This window comes from Mustela erminea, chromosome 9 (assembly GCF_009829155.1).
Source record: "Mustela erminea isolate mMusErm1 chromosome 9, mMusErm1.Pri, whole genome shotgun sequence".
Taxonomy (NCBI): domain Eukaryota; kingdom Metazoa; phylum Chordata; class Mammalia; order Carnivora; family Mustelidae; genus Mustela; species Mustela erminea.
Window position 1 is genome coordinate 69,045,978 of NC_045622.1, and position 18,399 is coordinate 69,064,376.

Sequence of the window (18,399 nt, forward strand, 5' to 3'; positions counted from 1 at the left end):
TCTACTTACTCTTTCACCTCTATTTTCTCCTGGGCACCTGTTGACACTAAATGCAGAGTTTATCTAGTTGACTTTCACCAGTTTGAGGGAAGTAGTCACTGGATTGAATATGGTGGAGGTTGTCTTTATTTATTTATTTATTTATGAGAAAATAATGTAGATTTTCAGTCAAACGCCCCAGATTTTAATGGGAAATCTTACTCCAAAATTCTACAGCAATTGCTATCTTTAAGTTCTGTCTTTGGAGGGTTCTATGAGTAAATTGACTTTCTTACTCAAATCCCTTACTGTAGGCATTTAGGTTTTAATCTCCTTTGATCTACAAATTACCACCCCTTTAGAACTTAAGAAAAAAAATCATGATATGCAGTAGACTTTTGAACAACATGGGGGTTAGGGACATCAACTCAACTGTGCAGTTGGAAATTTGTGTATAACTTCTGACTCTTCCCAAACTTAGCTACTAAGAGCCTTGTGTTGACCAGAAGCCTTACCAACTTAAACAGCTAATGAACACATACTTTGTATGTTACATAATGATGTACTGTATTCTTACAATAAAGTAATTTAGAGAAAAGAACATTATTAAGAGTATTGTAAGGAAGGGGCGCCTTGGTGGCTCAGTGGGTTAAGCCTCTGCCTTCAGCTTAGGTCATGATCCCAGGGTCCTGGGATTGAGCCCCACATTGGGCTCTCTGCTCAGCAGGGAGCCTGCTTCCCTCTCTCTCTCTGTCTTCCTCTCTGCCTACTTGTGGTCTCTGTCTGTCAAATAAATAAATAAAATCTTTAAAAAAAATATTGTAAGGAAGAGAAAATACATTTATAGTACTATATGTATATTTACTGAAAAACATCCATGTAAAGTGGGTCTTCACAATTAAAACCCATGTTCAACAGTCAACTACATAATGTTTCAAACATATGGAAAAGCATGAAGAAAAATATACTTGTAATTCTTATAATGCTGGGATAAATTCAGGTCTGTCGTGATCATTTGTCTTTTTTTTTAAATGCCCAGAATCTTTCATTTTATTAAATTTCAGACTTGCCACCACTCATTAATAGCAAGGCTGGTAATATTGTATTGTTTTTTCCTTCTCTACTTTTCTGTGTTTAGTTTGCTAATATTTTATTGAGAACTTTGTCTCTATTTGCTTAAGAGATCTTGGCATATAATGTTCTTACTACATCAGTCCCATTTTAATGTTGAGATAATACTGGACTTATGAAAAAAAGCTGGTGCGTGTTACCCCTTTTTCTGTTGTTTGGAATATTTTGAACAAAATTGGGATTAGTTATTCCATAAATGCTTAGCTGAGCAACCCCATTTAGGCCTACTTGTATTCATGTGTGTGTATGTCACCCTCCTTTGTTCTAATATTTTTCTTCCTAGAGTACATTTAAAAAAATAGTTCTTTCAGTTATGATCTGCTAGTAGTAAGCTCTTTTTGTATGCTTGACGGTTTCTTTCTTTCTTTTTTTTTTTTAAAGAACTTAGGCAGAGAGGCAGGCAGAGAGAGAGAGAGAGAGAGAGGAGGAAGCAGGTTCCCTGCTGAGCAGAGAGCCTGATGCGGGGCTCGATCCCTGGACCCTGGGATCATGACCTGAGCCGAAGGCAGAGGCTTTAACCCACTGAGCCACCCAGGCGCCCCTTGACGGTTTCTTTTTAAAACATTCTTGAGGAGGGGCGCCTGGGTGGCTCAGTGGGTTAAAGCCTCTGCCTTCGGCTCAGGTCATGATCCCAGGGTCCTGGGATCGAGTCCCACATAAGGCTCTCTGCTCAGCAGGGAGCCTGCTTCCCTTCCTTCCCTTCCTCTCTCTCTGGTTGCCTCTCTGCCTACCTGTGATCTCTGTCTGTCAAATAAATAAATAAAATCTTAAACAAAAACAAAAACAAAAACAGAACTAAAAAAAAAATTCTTGAGGAATGTCTGGGTGACTCAATCTGTTAAGCATCTGCTTTCAGCTCAGGTCATAATCCCATAGTCTTGGGATCAAGTCCCACATTGATCTCCTTGCTCATTGAGGAGCTTGCTTTTCCCTTTGCCTGCTGTTCTCCCTGCTTGCGCACTCTCTCTCTCTGACAAATAAAATCGTTAAGAAAAAGAACAACAACAAAACCTCTTGAATGACAGTTTAGCTAGGTATTGAATTCTAGATTGACAAGATTTTTCTCTCCTGAGCTTTCCCTACCCCTCACTTCTTCCTTAAATATCTTCTGATAAATTTCCAAATTTCTTCTTTTTAAAGTTTGGCATTGGGGCACCTGGGTGGCTCAAATGGTTAAGTATCTGCCTTCAGCTCAGGTCATGTTCCCAGGGTCCTGGGATCGAGTCCCCACATTGGACTCCCTGTGTGCTCAGAGGGGAGCCTGCTTCTCCTCCTCCTTCCACTCCCCCTGCTGTGCTCTCTCGCTCTCTCTGTCAAATAAGTAAAATCTTAAAATAAAAATAAAGTTTGGCATGATGACCAGGTGCTTGATATTTAGTCTGAGTCTTACTTAATATTAGGTCTTTAGATCTATAAAGTGGAAACTAATTTTTAAATAAGATAGCCCAGTTTCTATTTAGATACCAGCAATATTTATGATGAAAAGCTTTTATAAACTTTAATATCTTTAATTCTTTTAAAAATATTTTATTTATTTATTTGACAGAGAGAGACAAAGTGAGAGAGGGAACACAAGCAGGAGGAGTGGGAGAGGGAGAAGCAGGCTCCCCGCTTGATGTGGGGCTTGATCCCAGGACCCTGGGGTCATGACCTGAGGTGAAGGCAGGTGCTTAATGACTGGGTCACTCAGGCGCCCCCAGATATTTTTAATTTTAATGGCAAGAAAATTTTCAAAAGTTTTAACCAGGATTTCTGAATCATGACTTTGTATTAGACCTATGACTTAATGGGTTTAAGGTAGGGGTCTAGGCCTGGATTATCTTTCAGTTTGCCCCAGGTAATTCTGATATATAGACAAGGATTAAGAAGTACTGAGCTACAGATTGATCTGTACATTCAGTGAAATTCTAATATAAATTTCAGCAGCCTTTTTCTTTTTCTTTGTTTTAAAGGAATTAAACATATGGAAAGACAAATTAATAGTCAAAGCAATAATGAAAAAAAAAAAACCTTGTTGAATTTACGCTACCAGATTTTAAAGTTTACTTAAATATAGCGTGGTAGTAGTGATAGGATAGACATAGTGGATCAGTGGAATAGAATTGAGTGTTCCAGAAATAGATCCACACATAGAAGTTCAGTTGATTTTTGGCAAAGGTACCAAGGCAGTTCAAAAGAGGAAGTTACAGTAAGTCTTTTCAGATGTGCTAGAACAACTAGATAATGTGGGGAAAAAAGTGAACATTGACTCTTAACTTATACTATACACAAAAAATGGGTTATAGACTAAACTTTATTTCTTTTTATTTTTAAATTTGACAGAGACACAGGGAGAGATGGAGCACAAGCAGGGGGAGTGGGAGAGGAAGAAGCAGGCTTCCTGCCAAGCAGGGAGCCCAATGTGGGGCTCAATCCCAGGACCCTGGGATCATGACCTGAGCTAAAGGCAGACGCCCATCAACTGAGCCACCCAGGGACCCCTAGTCTAAATTAAAAAAAAATAAAAAACTGTAAGACTTTTAGAAGAAGACAGTGAACATGAGAAAACACAAACCATGAAAAAAAAATTAACTGGATTTCATAAAAATGTAAGGCTTTTGTTCTTTGATATCTGTTAGTAAGATGGAAAGGTAATCTCTGGCATGGGAAAAATATTCATGGTACATATATCTGATGAATGACTTGAATCCAGAACATTTAAAGAACAGGAAGCCTGCTTCTCTTTCTCCCACTCTCCCTGCTTATGTTCCCTCTCTCATTGTGTTTCTGTCAAACAAATAAAATCTTAAAAAAAAAAACAAAACCAGGGGCATCTGGGTGACTCAGTTGGTTAAGTGACTGCCTTCGGCTCGGGTCATGATCCTGGAGTCCTGGGATCGAGTCCCACGTCAGGCTCCCTGCTTGGCAGGGAGTCTGCTTCTCCTGCTGACCTCTCTCCTCTCATGCTCTCTCTTTCTCAAATAAATAAATAAAATCATTTAAAAAAATTAAAAAAAAAAAAGAAAACAAAGCCAAAACACCCCCTAAATGATCCAATTAAAATTAGGCAAGAGATTTGAATATTGCTGTTAAGAAGGTAAATGGCTCATACCCATGGAAAATATTTTGGCAGTTTAGTATATGATCTTTGATTCTTCTACTAGGTATTTACCAAAAAGAAATGAAAACATATCTTGTTAAAAAAACTTATTCATACATGTTTATAGCCCTTTTGTTCATGATATCCCTAAATTAGAAACAACCCAAATGTTCATCAAAGGTGCATTAATAAACCAATTGTGGAGTATATTTCTTTATGTAGTACTAGTCACTAAGGGAATAAACTTTGAATACACGGAACAACATGGATGAATCTCAAAACTTTAACAAAATCATCATGCTTAATGGGAGAAGCCATATACAAAAGAGTACATGCTTTGTAATTTATTATATTCTGGAAAATGAAAACTAATTTATAGTGTCAAAAAGTAGATTGTTATTTGGGCTGGTGGTAAAGAGAACTATCTGTAGAGGAGTATGAAGGAATTTTTGTTGGTAATGCAAATGTTTTGTACCTTAATTGTGGTGTTGGTTATATAATTGTATAATACTTGTTGAAAATTACCATATTGCCCAATTTTTAAATGGTAAATTTTACTTCAGTAAATTTAATTTTAGAGAAAGGAACACTGAATTAGAATCGCCTCTTCTGTTACTGTACTATATAATTATGTGTCCTTTTAATAAGCTTTTACTTATTACTTTAATATTACGGGCATACATCAATAGTTTAGTTTGTATTATAATAAAATACAATTCTAGAATCAAAATTGCATTTCAAGAAGAATTGTAACTTATCCTTTTAACTTTGTGTGTTGGATGGAGTGGGAGTGTTTGTAGCCTTTAACTATAGGATATCCCTCCTCCTCGACCCTCCAAAAAACAAATAAACAAACAAACCAACTGAGAAACAGTAACTTTATTTTACATAATGCAGAATAAAGAAGGCAGAAATAATTTTAAGAATGAAATTGTAGCTTCTAGATTTGGTTTTGTGACTTTACACCCATGATAGTGGTCAAACTACAATGTTTATAGTTGAATGTATATTCAGAGTGTATTTATCATATATTTACTGTTTAAGGTTGATTGTGTTTTACAATGTATATCTGGTCTTGGCTCTTTGAAAATAAAATATTTAAACCTTTAATTGAATGTTGATATAGCTTGAATGTTAAGCCTATATTACAATTACATCCTACTGTATATTACTGGGAATATCTTTTTTATTTATATAATAATAAGTTGAAAAGACTGTATACAGTCTTTAAAAATGTGGATAATAGGTATTTCTAGATCTTTAATGTGAGCCTACTAAAAGCAAAAAAGCCTAACCCCTGTTCTGTATATGTTGATTTAACCTCTGAACAAAATGAGATTCAGTGACCATGATGGTAGACTGTTGGAGTGATTGTATTCAGATGAGGAAGTGCGGAGTCAGGCACTCCAAGACTTTGGCTATTGCCCTGGAAACTGTTTGCATCAAACTTGCTAGCAATAACCTCCCACCCTATTCTCTTCTCTTTTCCCCTCCCTTCCTCCCTTCCTTTCTTCCTCTCCTCCTCTTCCCACTATCTTTTTGATGATGGCAGTACACGTTAAATTTGTATACTCATCTGAACTCATTCTTCTGTAAATAAAGTCTATTTTTTAAGAGTCCCATGCTCTACCAACTGAGCTAGCCGGACTAAAATATTTTTTTTTTTTTAAAGATTTTATTTATTTATTTGACAGACAGAGATTACAAGTAGGCAGAGAGGCAGGCAGAGAGAGAAAGGAAGGGAAACAGGCTCCCTGCTGAGCAGAGAGCCCGACGCGGGGCTCAATCCCAGGACCCTGAGATCATGACCTGAGCCGAAGGCAGAGGCTTAACCCACTGAGCCACCCAGGCGCCCCTAAAATCTATTTTTTAAAGATTTTATTTATTCCAGAAAGAATCAGAGAACATGGGTTGGGTCGGGGCAGAGAGAGAGGGACAAGCAGACTCCCAGCTGAGCACGGAGCCCCAGGGGCTGGATCCCAGGACCCCGAGAGTCTGACCTAAGCGAAGTTAGACACTTAACTGACTGAGCCACCCAGGTGCCTTTTGTGTAAATAAATCTTTTTAAAAATTGATTTGAAGAAGGAAAATGAAAATTACAGTTTTAAGTAGACTTTATTATACAGTACTTGATATTTTTTTAAAGTATTATATACTCTTGGCGTCTATAATTCAGTTAAGGTAGATTGAAATTTGCAGTTTACTGAGAGACCTTGGGCAAATTACCTAAGTTCTCTGTTCCTCAGTTTCCTCATTTATAAAGTGGCAATGATAACAGTACCATAACTCCTTGTGTGTTGTAAGGATTAGATAAATAAAATTTGTTTCACATCTGATTATAACTATTTTTATAAATGTGTTCTAAGCAATGTATTTTAAAGAAAAATACTGATGATATGCCATTTTCAAAGAAGCGAAAAGTTGTATAGTGTAAATTTTAGATCATATATATGATTGAATTTTAAAAATTGTATATGTTGCCAACATATTAGGTTCTTGTAATAATCGTACAGATAAGTGCAGTATTCATTCATTTCTAGAGTTTTGGCTACTTTCATAGATTTCAAAGATAATTATAGTTTACATATATGTATATACTTTAGCATCTTTGTGCATGCCATATTAGAATATATGTCAGACATCTGACAGCATGTAATGACAAGCTTGATTTCTCTCTTACTGAGTTGTCTAGCAAATATTGAGTACCCACTGTATGTCATATGCTGGAGGTACCACAGTGAATAAGACTGGGGATCCCTGATGTCATGGAACTCAAGATTTTATTGTTGAAGGAGTTACCTGGAAGGAGTTGATTGGAGAAGACAACACAAAAGAACAGGATAACTTGAGCTAGTGGTTAAGTCCCAAGAAGAAAATAAAAAAGAATGATAGGAAGGACTACTGTAGTTTACCTGGCTTTAGAAGGCCCGTGTAAGATGAGGACTTAGGATCTGAGCCTTGAATGCTGAGGACACCGTCTCATGAAGACCTGGGGATGGATTTTCCAGTCAGTGGGAACAGGAGTGCAATTGCATCATAGGCCTGAGAAGCTTGGCCTATTTGTTTAATTAAAAAGATGAATATTGCTTAAAAGTGGTGACTGGTGGAAGAGTAATAAAGGAGATGGACTGTGAAGACAGGCAGGGACTAATGTGTCACATGTAGCCCTGGGAATCCTTTCTTACTGACTCTGTGAACCTTGATTGAGTTCCTGTTGTACATCATCAGCAAAGAAGAGTATGGAAAATAAAATGCTTGGTATTAACAGTGTGGTTTTAAGGAAAAAAAAAATCCAAGAAGGTTTTTATTGGGCATTTGGAAGTATACCCAAAGGAATGATCATTAATTTTATAGGTTCTTGAATTAAACCAGGCCGATTCCTGACTTCTCTTCAGGGAAAAAAGAAGTATAAAAATGTGTTTTGAAAGCAGCAGAGTAGGTAACAGACACACCACCCTTTCTTTTGCTCCTTTTACCTATCTGCTTATTTTATTTTTTAATTTTTTTGATATATGTGAATGTATTTTCATTTCTTTTTTAATTTATTAATTAGTTTTATTAACGTATAATGTATTATTTGCCCCAGGTCTGTGAATCGCCAGGTTTACACACTTCACAGCACTCATCATAGCACATACTGTCCTCAATGTCCATAACCCAACCACCCTCTCCATACCCCCCTCCCCCCAGCAACCCTCAGTTTGTTCTGTGAGATTAAGAGTCTCTTATGGTTTGTCTCCCTCCCAATCCCATCTTGTTTCATTATTTTCTTCCCTACCCCCCAAACCACCCATTCTGCCTCTCAAATTCCTCATATCTGGGAGAGCATATGATAATTGTCTTTCTCTGATTGACTTATTTCGCTCAGCATAATACCCTCTAGTTCCATCCATGTCATTGCAAATGGCAAGATTTCATTTCTTTTGATGGCTGCATAGTATTCCATTGTGTGTGTGTGTGTGTGTGTGTGTGTGTGTGTGTGTGTACCACATCTTCTTTATCCATTCATCTGTTGATGAACATCTAGGTTCTTTCCATAGTTTGGCTATTGTGGACATTGCTGCTATAAACATTTGGGTGCATGTACCCCTTCGGATCACTACATTTGTATCTTTAGGGTGCATACCCAGTAGTGCGATTGCTAGGTTGTAGGGTAGCTCTATTTTCAACTTTTTGAGGAACCTCATGATGTTTTCCAGAGTGGCTGCACCACTTTGCACTCCCACCAACAGTGTAGGAGGGCTCCTATTTCTTCACATCCTCTCCAACATCTGTCCTTTCCTGACTGGTTAATTTTAGCCGTTCTGACTAGTGTGAGGTGGTATCTCATTGTGGTTTTGATTTGTATTTCCCTGATGCCAAGTGATGACGAGCCTTTTTTCATGTGTCTGTTGGCCATCTGGATGTCTTCTTTACAGAAATGCCTGTTCATGTCCTCTGCCCATTTCCTTGATTGGATTATTTGTTCTTTGGGCCTTGAGTTTGATAAGTTCTTTATAGATTTTGGATACTAGCCCTTTATCTGATATGTGGCTTGCAATTATCTTTTCCCATTCTGTCAGTTGTCTCTTTGTTTTGTTGATTGTTTCCTTTGCTCTTCAAAAGCTTTTTATCTTGATGAAGTCCCAATAATTCATTTTTGCCCTTTCTTCTCTTGTCTTTGGTGAAACTTCTGGGAAGAAGTTGCTGTGGCTGAGGTCAAAGAGGTTGCTGCCTGTATTTTCCTCAAGGATTTTGATGGGTTCCTGTCTCACATTGAGGTCTTTTATCCATTTCGAGTCTCAATGTGTGTATACACACACACACACACACACACACACACACACACACACACACATTAGACTGGTGAATAGAAGAGAGCCACCCACTTAATTTTGGGTGTATTTTGGTTTCTTAGAAGAAACTACTTCCCAAAATTTTAAAGAAAGAAAAACTTATATATATACAGAAATAAGGGTAAACATGATGAAGGGATAGATTATAACTGTAAAGATGAAAAGTTAAAAAAATTCTAAAAAAGGAATTGATAAGATAAGTTGGTTGGAAAAATAAAGAAGGAAAAAAAAAAAAAAAGCAGGCGCGTATGTGCTCAAGCTGGAGACTAGAAAAACACCCTGTCCTAGATCTAGGGTATATTTTGATCTGTTAGAAGAAATTGTATCCCAAAATTTTGGGGGGTGGGACCCTATATATACACAAAAAATAAGGTTAAATATGATGAAGGGTAAAATGACTATAATAATGAAGATTTAAAAAGATTTTTTTTTTAAAAGAAATGTACTGTTAAGATAAACTAGTTAAAAAATGTGAAAAGAGGAAAGAGGAATAGTTTAAAAAATTAGAATAAGAAAAAAATAAAATTAAAAAAATTCAATTTAACTTTGCAAGACTAAAGGATCATGGGGAGAAAGTCATGAATTCCATGCATTGCTTTCCCTAGCTCTGGAGTTCCGCTGTTCTCCTTGATCAGTGAGCTTGGTCTTGGTTGGATGTTCTTGCTGATCTTCTGGGGGAGGGTCTTGTTGTAGTGATTCTCAGATGTCTTTGCCAGGGCCCACGCTGTGAAATCTCGAGTTCGTTCTCGGAAGTTTTTATTCCCTGAATGCTTTCTGTAGATCTCTAGAGGACAGGAATGAAAATGGCAGCCTCCCAATCTCCAGCCTGGGGGAGCCAAGAGCTTGGGGCCCCACTCCTCAGTGCGCCCTCAGAGAAAAGGGGTCAATCCCTTCCATCTCCCTGGTTTCTGGCCACACTCTAGGCACACCCGGCCTGTGACTGAGCATTTCTCTCTCTGGTGCACAGCCCCATTTGGAGTTTCCAAACCCAGCAGATTCCTGCCTCCAGAGGAGGAAGGTGAGTGTCCCCGGATCTGCCACTCATGGGGTCCCTGCTCAAAGAGCAGTGACCTGACTGTGCCATGGAGCACAGTTTAACGTAACCCCAAGCTGAGATCTTACTCCTTGGCTCCGTATCTGTAGTCGGCTTCCTCAATTTGGTACTTGGGAACTCTGCCACACTCAGGCACCCCCAATCTTTCAGTGACCCCGCGGTCCTGAGACCACACTGTCCCTGCGAGGGCTCTACCCTTCCTTAGCTTCTGCAGCTGCGTATTATTTTATTAAGTAAATATGTGAATATATACATGTATGAAGATGTATATGTGTTATATGTATCTTTATACATGTATGTGTGTGTATCTGGAGATTGATAGACCTAGACACATACATATAAATATTAGTTATTTTTGGTTCAAGTTTTGTGAATACTATTGCAGGATATGAAATGATCATTTATGTAGAATGTTCACACTTTGAAGTTGTTTAGTAACTTTCTGTTTTGCATTAATGTACTTGGAGCAATTGCATTAATCTTTCAGTTGCTGGACTATGTATTCTTTGTTTCACACAGTAATTTATTTGAATATGGGTTTTATGATGGAATAGATTGATTTAAGTTTTTTTACTATGAGTTTAACTTCTGTCCTGTTGGTATGTGGTTTTTTTCTCTTTATGTTTCCTGGCCCATAGTCCACAAGTCAAACATCTGGAAATTCTATGCCACTGATAATTAATAGAAAAATAATATATGGAAAAACATTAGGCAAATGCCTACTATGTATATGTATATAAAAATTGCTAGTGTCTCTTTCTGGATTGGACAGTAGAATTGGAGTATCAAAGAATATAGTTTAATGCTATTCCTAACAGGTGATAATTCCTTTTATTTCACTCTCAGCTGTGATAGCTAGTTCTCCTCTGGTATTGTCACAGATTTTTAAAAAATTGTAAACAGTTCATGCTTGTGGTTAACAATTCAAGTGGTAGAGTGAGATGTAAAATGGAAAGTTAAAGTCCCTGACCGTTGTAGCCTTATTTCCCAGAGATTGAACCTTGTTAACAGTTTTTTTTGTGTTTCCTTCTGGAAGTGTTCTGTTTATGCAAGCTTATGTAAGGGTGTGTGTGTGTATACATTTGCATATGTAATATATCTTTGTCTCCTTTCAATTTTCTCATACAGATTCTGCAAATCTACTCTGCAGTATTTCTGTCTTACAATTAACAAGTATTACATACAGCTTTCATAATTCTGTCTTGTTTTTTATTATAGCTGCAAAGTAGTCCATTGTTTGAATAAAATGTAATTTATTGATCTCCTTTCTTATATTGATAAACATGTAGGTTGTTTCTGGTTTCCTGTAATGGTATATTTGCAAGTTATATAAATTTATCCATGGGTATATGCCTTTAAGAGTTTTAAAGCAGGGGTGTCTGGGTGGCTCAGTCATTGGGCGTCTGCCTTCGGCTCAGGTCGTGATCCTGGGGTCCTGGGATTGAGCCCTGCCTCAGGCTCCCTGCTTTGTGGGGAGCCTGCTTCTCCCTCTCCCCCTCCCTCTGCTTGTGTTTCTTCTCTTGCTGTGTCTCTCTCTGTCAAATAAATAAAGTCTTAAAAAAGAAAAAGCGTTTTGAAGCAGTTGCCAGATTGTCTTTAAAATAGGAGCAATAGTTTATATGCCGTACAGCTGTGCTCCAGTACCTTCCCCTTAATATTCTGTCTAATGCATGAAAACAAAAACAGTTGACAGTAGATTGGTAAATTTTACTGATGAACAGGAAGTGTTTTTGGATATGATTAATGTGTCAGCTTCATTATTTTCTTTTAGGATCTTGGAGCACCTTTATATATACTTACATGGCAAAAGTTGAGTTTTACATTTTACCCCAAAGATGACAGCTACAGTGCTCAGCATTGTTGTTAGAAAACAACTCATACAGGACATGAATAAGCTGAAGTGATTAAAATTAATATTCTAAAAATATTTAGTTATATGCAAGCTAAATTTCATGTAATTCACATAACATTTATAGATTTCCCAGCGTAGACTATATGTATCATTAAGTAATAGTTAACATAAACTTAAAATGAATGATTAAGGTGGAATTAAATTTTGTAGCCATCATAGTACTGATTAGATCAGGCAAGAATCATCAGTGGATGACAAATCTATAGGAACTTAATGAGGAACAGGATTTTACATGATTTTAAAGTGTTCCCTCACAGATTGCTTTTTAGTGCCAAAGGGAAAAATAGTAACCAGAGGAAAAATCAGGAGCATTTTGATCCAATGTCATGAAAATTAACATTAACAGTAAGGGATAGGTGGACACTGTGTGGTTCCAGATGTGATTGTGTAAGCAATATTAGTATTTCAACCAGGAATGAATAATCTGAACCTGGTTATGAATAAAAATCAGAAAAAAATCCAAAATGAGGAACATACTACTAAAAATAAAGAAATTACATATATATATTTATTTTGAGAGAGCATGCAAGCAGGAGTGAAGGGGGGGTGGCAAGGTTATGAATGGAGCCCTATGTTGGGGGGGTCCCAGCTCAGTGGGGAGTCTGCTTCTTCCCCTCCCTCTCCCCACTCGTTCTCTCTCTCTCTCTCGAATAAATAGTACATAAAACCTTTTTTAAAAATAGAAAAATAAAATTTATTCATTATATATCATTTATTAATACATTATATAATATTTTATACGTATGAGGATTTTTTTGTAGAGATGACTTTCAGGAGCTGTTTATAAAAACAAAGACTTTCTATCAGTAGTATTTTATTATGGATTAAATAGGGAGGAATAATTATAAAATAGCTAAATCTCATTAATTCAGAAATACTAATTCTGTGTTGAATTTCTCATGCAGAACACGAATGGCTGCTATAATTAGCAGGTGTTAACTGTTGAGTTACAAAGTAAATATTTTTCAGAATCTTGAGCTGGGAAGGATTAGTGTGGGCTGGATGTAAGGATCCTGAAGAACTTAGTGTAGTGATATTGGTGATAAGATGAGAGAGAGAAATGGAAGAGGAATGAGTAGAGGAGAAGGCAGAGTTGGAGAAAGGGTATTTGGAAGTTACCAGTGTAAAGGCTGCCACTATAGAGCAGCGGTTCCAGTCTTTTCCTTCCAGAGGTCACTTATTACATCTCACTGATTTATTAAAAAGAATTAATTTATTTATTTGAGAGAGCGTGCTCCTGAGAGAGCACAAGTGGGTGAGGGGAGGGGCAAAAGGAGAGAGAGAAGCAGGCTCCCCACTGAGCAAGGAGCCCAACACAGGGGTCGATCCCAGGACTCTGGGATCATGACGTGAGCTGAAAGCAGACGCTTAACTGAGTGAGCCACCCAGGCACCCCATACAGCTCTTTGATTTTTCTAAAAAGATTTTATTTATTTATTTGATGGAGAGAGATCACAAGTAGGCAAAGAGGCAGGCAGGCAGAGAGAGGGAAGCAGGCTCCCCACAGAGCAGAGAGACTGATGTGGGGCTTCATCTGAGGACCCTGAGATCATGACCTGAGCCTAAGGCAGAGGCTTAACCCACTGAGCCATGCAGGTGCCACTCATTGATTTATAATGTGTACTTTTTTCTCTTCACATTTTAAAACCACTTAAGTGTGGATGTGCCTTACAGTTAGAGGCATCTGATCATCAGTGTTAGTGGGAGTGCCGACCATACTGACTCCATCTTTTTCTTCATCGTCCCCCACCCCTTCCCGCAAGGACTTCCCCCAGGACTAGATGTCCCAGGCCACTTGCAGGTTAATGTGTGCCCTGAGCCTTCTGTGAGAAGACTTGCTCTGACCTCCCTCATGTGGAGCACGGAAGGCGCCCCTTGAGGTAACTAGCAGAATGACTGGTGCACAGAAGGCGCCACCTAAGATAGTTGGTGGAGACCCTCTGGTGCACAGATGGAGGCACTATAGATAACTGCCTTGTGACCTCACAACCATACCCCTTGCTCTACAAAAGCTGGGGATTAAGGTCTGGATTTGGCTGGGCATGGAGTCGGAGAATGGCTGCGGAGTGTCCTGGTTCACTGCCCTGCCAGATCCTCCCTCTGTCAGTAAGTTACCATGGATAAAACTCTTTGTAAATGGTACAGAGTGGTTTGCGACATTTTTCAGTCTCAGAGTGCCTTCTCAGTCTGGGGGATACTTTGCTGACCATCCTCTACCTTGTAACAGTGTGGGTTAAAGTTAATTCTTCCATAAAAGATGTGTGTTTGCTTCTGCCAGTAACCTGAGGCCAGGTTGATAAATAATAATAATAAATATATTTATATCTACACATTCATATATAATATTATATAATATATTAATAAATGATATATAATGAATACATTTTATTTTTTTATTTTTTAAAAAGATTTTATGTACTATTTATTAGAGAGAGAGAACGAGTGGGGAGAGGGAGGGGGAGAAGCAGACTCCCCACTGAGCTGGGACCCCACCCCCAAAATAGGGCTCCACTCATAACCCAAGCCAAAGGCAGACGCTTAAACAACTGAGCCACCCAGGCACCCCAACCTGAGGCCATTTTAAATTAAATTTTGTAGTTCATTTCTTCCATACTAGTAGTATGAATTCAGATTACAAATCTGTATAAGTTCTTAGTGGTGGTTCAACTTTGGAGGGGAGAGGGGAGATACCCCTGTTCCATTCGTGCAGGGTTGAGAAGACAAGTTTCTGTGTTGTTGCTCTCCAGGTACATTTGAGCCTTGAACAGTGTCCGGGTTGGGGGACCAACCTGCCGCACAGGCCCAGATCCGTGTGTAAGTTTTGATTCCCTAAAAACTTAACAGCTGATAGCCTTATTGTTGACTGGAAGCCTTACTGAGTCCTCAAATGGTGAATTAACACACATTTTAATTGTGTGTATTATATACTGTATTATTTTTTTAAAGGTTTTGTTTATTTATTTATTTGACAGAGAGAGAGATCACAAGTAGGCAGAGAGACGGGGAAGTAGGCTCCCTGCTGAGCCAAGAGCCCGATGCTGGGCTCGATCCTAGGACTCTGAGACCATGACCTGAGCCAAAGGCAGAGACTTAACCCACTGAGCCACCCAGGCACCCCTGTGTTTTTTTTTTAAATTTCATTTATTTATTTGAGAGAGAGAGAAAGAATGAGAGAGCATGAAAGGGGAGAAGGTAAGAGGGAGAAGCAGACTTCCCACAGAGCTGGGAGCCCGATGCAGGACTCAGTCCTGGGACTCCGGAATCATGACCTGAGCCAAAGGCAGTGGCTTAACCAACTGAGCCACCCAGGCGCTCCAATATATGTATTCTTACAATAAAGTGACCCAGGGGAATCCTTCTAAAGTTAAAGCAACACCCTGCATTTATAGTTCAACCCCCCTTAAGCCGTTTGTCTTGACAAGAGGTTGCAGTGTGAAGTCAGGGTCAGTTTTTGGTGTTGAGGACATTTAGGATGACATTACAGAATAGATGAATGTGCATACACAGGCCTTGGAGTAGGAACTAGCTTTGACTCCTCTGCTGCTTACCTTTGCAGGTTACTTAACCTTTCTGAGCCTTACTTCCCTCATTTAGAGAATGGATATGATAATACCATTCTGATGACATTATTGCTGGTCTTCAACCAGACAGTATGTTAAAGGTCTAATGAGGCATCTGGTGCAGGTGTGGGGCTAGATAGGTGATGGATTTTTTTTTTTTTTGATTGACTGTGAAAGTTGAAGTTTTTGGTTTCCCTCGATATCCCTTTCTACCTAATCCCTTTCGTTTTCAAAAGACGTTATGGTCCCCCAGTCCCTGTTGCCACCGGAAAGGATGGGTGCAGTACTCGTCCTGGCCAATCTAGGTTAATCTGAATTACAGATATAACAGGTATGGGATAAAATGGCATTTGCAGTTATATGTGGGTTGAATCTCTACTCTCTACTTGAGAGTCTCAGAGTGAGTAGGGCCTAATTGGTCTGAGGCTCAAGGGGTGACCCAGAATGCGGGTGACAGGACCAGACGGGTACTGAGTCTGTGTCCGTATTCTCAGCTGGCAAAAGTGGTATTTGTGTTCTCCTTTGGGATAGTCAGCCAGAGAGCTCAGCATGGCCACATTCACATAAAAGTTTGCAATTTGATTAGGATTTGAGAGCATGTTAGGGAAGGAAAAAAATTTCGGAGTCCCAGGACTCCGGAATCATGGACACTGAGTAGTGTGGTAGAAATGGATATAAGCTGAGAAGCCAAGAAAAAATGTAGTCATCCTTCCAAGTCTAAGGATAGCTATATCTAGAGAATAGTGTATAAACTCCTACCCTTTATATTTGCTTTCTTTTTGTGATGTGCATTAGTTTTTAGATTTTTCTCAGGATTGGAAAGTGATTTATGTGGGTGTGTGAGAGATGTATTTTTAAAATAGGTGATAATCCTTGGGTGCCCTGGGTGGTTGGTCGGTTAAGCATCTGCCTTCAGCTCAGGTCATGATCACAGGGTCCTGGAATCCAGCTCTGTCAGGCTCCCTGCTCAAGAAGCAGAGTCTGCTTCTCCCTCTGCCTCTCAAATAAGTAAAATCCTTAAAAAACAATAGTTGAGGGGCACCTGGGTGGCTCAGTGGGTTAAGCCTCTGCCTTCAGCTGAGGTCATGATCTCAGGATCCTGGGATCGAGTCCCACATAGGGCTCCCTACTCAGGGGGAGCCTCCTTACCCCTCTCCCTCTGCTGCTCCCCCCACTTGTGCTCTCTCTCTCCTTCTCTCACTCTCTGTCAAATAAATAAATTCTTTAAAAAAAAAAACAGATGATAATCCTGTGGATTGACTTCATTTTTTTCATTTTTTGATAAGTGGTTGCATGGGAGAATTGAATACAAGTCGTCCTACCTGACCTAAATGTCAGATTTAAATAATGCCTTAATATAATGTCTTAAATAATGAACTGTCTGGTTATACTACAGATTGTCCCATGATGCCCTTAACATATCTCATAAAGTTGTACAAAAGAGTGAGATTGAGATTCTCTACTGTCAGGCTCTTAGACGTATTTCATTGAGTATTTATTTTAAAAGTTTGAATACCTGTTTTATGCAAGACACTATGGTAAATACAGAAGATTCAAGAAATAGTTTATGCTGTGGGCCAATTATATTCTCAGATTTAAAATCTCTTTTTTTAAGATTTATTTATTTGAGGGACTCCTGCGTGGCTCAGTCAGTTAAACATCTGCCCTGGGCTCAGGTTGTGATCCCAGGGTCTTGGGAATCTAGCCCTGCATTGGGCTCCCTGCTCAGCAAGAAGCCAGCTTCTCCCTCTCCTCCCTGCTCATGCTTGCTTGTCTGGCTCATGCTCTCTCTTGCTATGTTTGTCTCTCTCTCTCTCAAATAAATAAATAAAATCTAAAAAAAATATTTTTTTTAAAAAATAAAGATTTATTTATCAGAGAGAGAGAGAGAGAAAACACACAATGTGGGGCAGGAGGAGAGGGAAAAGGAGACTCCCCGCTGACATGGGGCTTGATCGGAGGACCCCTGGGTCATGCCCTGAGCCAAAAGCAGGTGCTTAACCAGTTGAGCCACCCAGGCACCCCAAGATTTAAAATGTTTACACAAGTATCTATTACTCAAAGCCTTGTATATTAAACACATTTTGCCAAGTATGGACTGAGTGTTTTAAGGTCTGAGAAATGTCATTGAAGTCCATTTGGGGTGTGTGATGGTTGATTTTATGTGTCAACTAGACTGGGCCATGGGATGCCTAGATATTTGGTCAGATATTATTCTGTGTGTTTCTAGGAGAGTATTTTTGGATGAAATCAGCACTTCAATAGGTAGATGGAGTAAAGGAAATGGTCTTCCCAGGCGTGGGTGGGCCTTATCCAATTAGTTGACGGTCTGAATAGAACAAAAAGGACGACCCTCCTCCGGGTAAGAGACCATTCTTTCCTGCTTGACTGCATTCAAACTGGGACATTAGTATTTTATCTGCAGACTCAAACTGAAACATCAGCTCTTCCTGGGCCTCAGGCTTGGCTGGTCTACAGACAGGAACCATTTGATCAACTTTCCTCGTTCTCAGGCTTCCTACTCAGACTGGAACTAAACCATCAGCTCTCTTGGGTTTCCAGCTTGCTGACTCAATTCTTAAGATCTTGGGATTTGCCAGCCTCCATAATTGTTGAACCAATCCTTTATAATAAATATCTTTATTTTTTTTAAAAAAAGGTTTTATTTATTTATTTGAGAAAGAGCAGCAGAGAAGCAGGGGGATGGAGAGAGACCAGGAGATTCTGCAGTGAGTGTGGAGCCTGAGCAGGACTCCCATCTCAGGATCCTGAGATCATGATCTGAGCTGAAATCAAGTCTGGTGCTAAACTGACTGAGCCACCCAGGCGCCCCTATAACAAATATCTTT

General features: G+C 39.0%; 1 protein-coding gene and 1 long non-coding RNA gene across 2 annotated transcripts in view; both read left to right on the forward strand.

The window, feature by feature from the left end:
- PDE3B (phosphodiesterase 3B) overlaps nt 1-18,399 on the forward strand; it is a 178,341-nt gene that overhangs the window by 49,369 nt on the left and 110,573 nt on the right. The window lies entirely within an intron of this gene.
- On the forward strand, nt 1,625-5,794 carry LOC116600112. The gene is made up of 2 exons (XR_004289500.1): nt 1,625-1,658; nt 4,932-5,794. It is a non-coding gene; the product is annotated as an uncharacterized LOC116600112 (long non-coding RNA).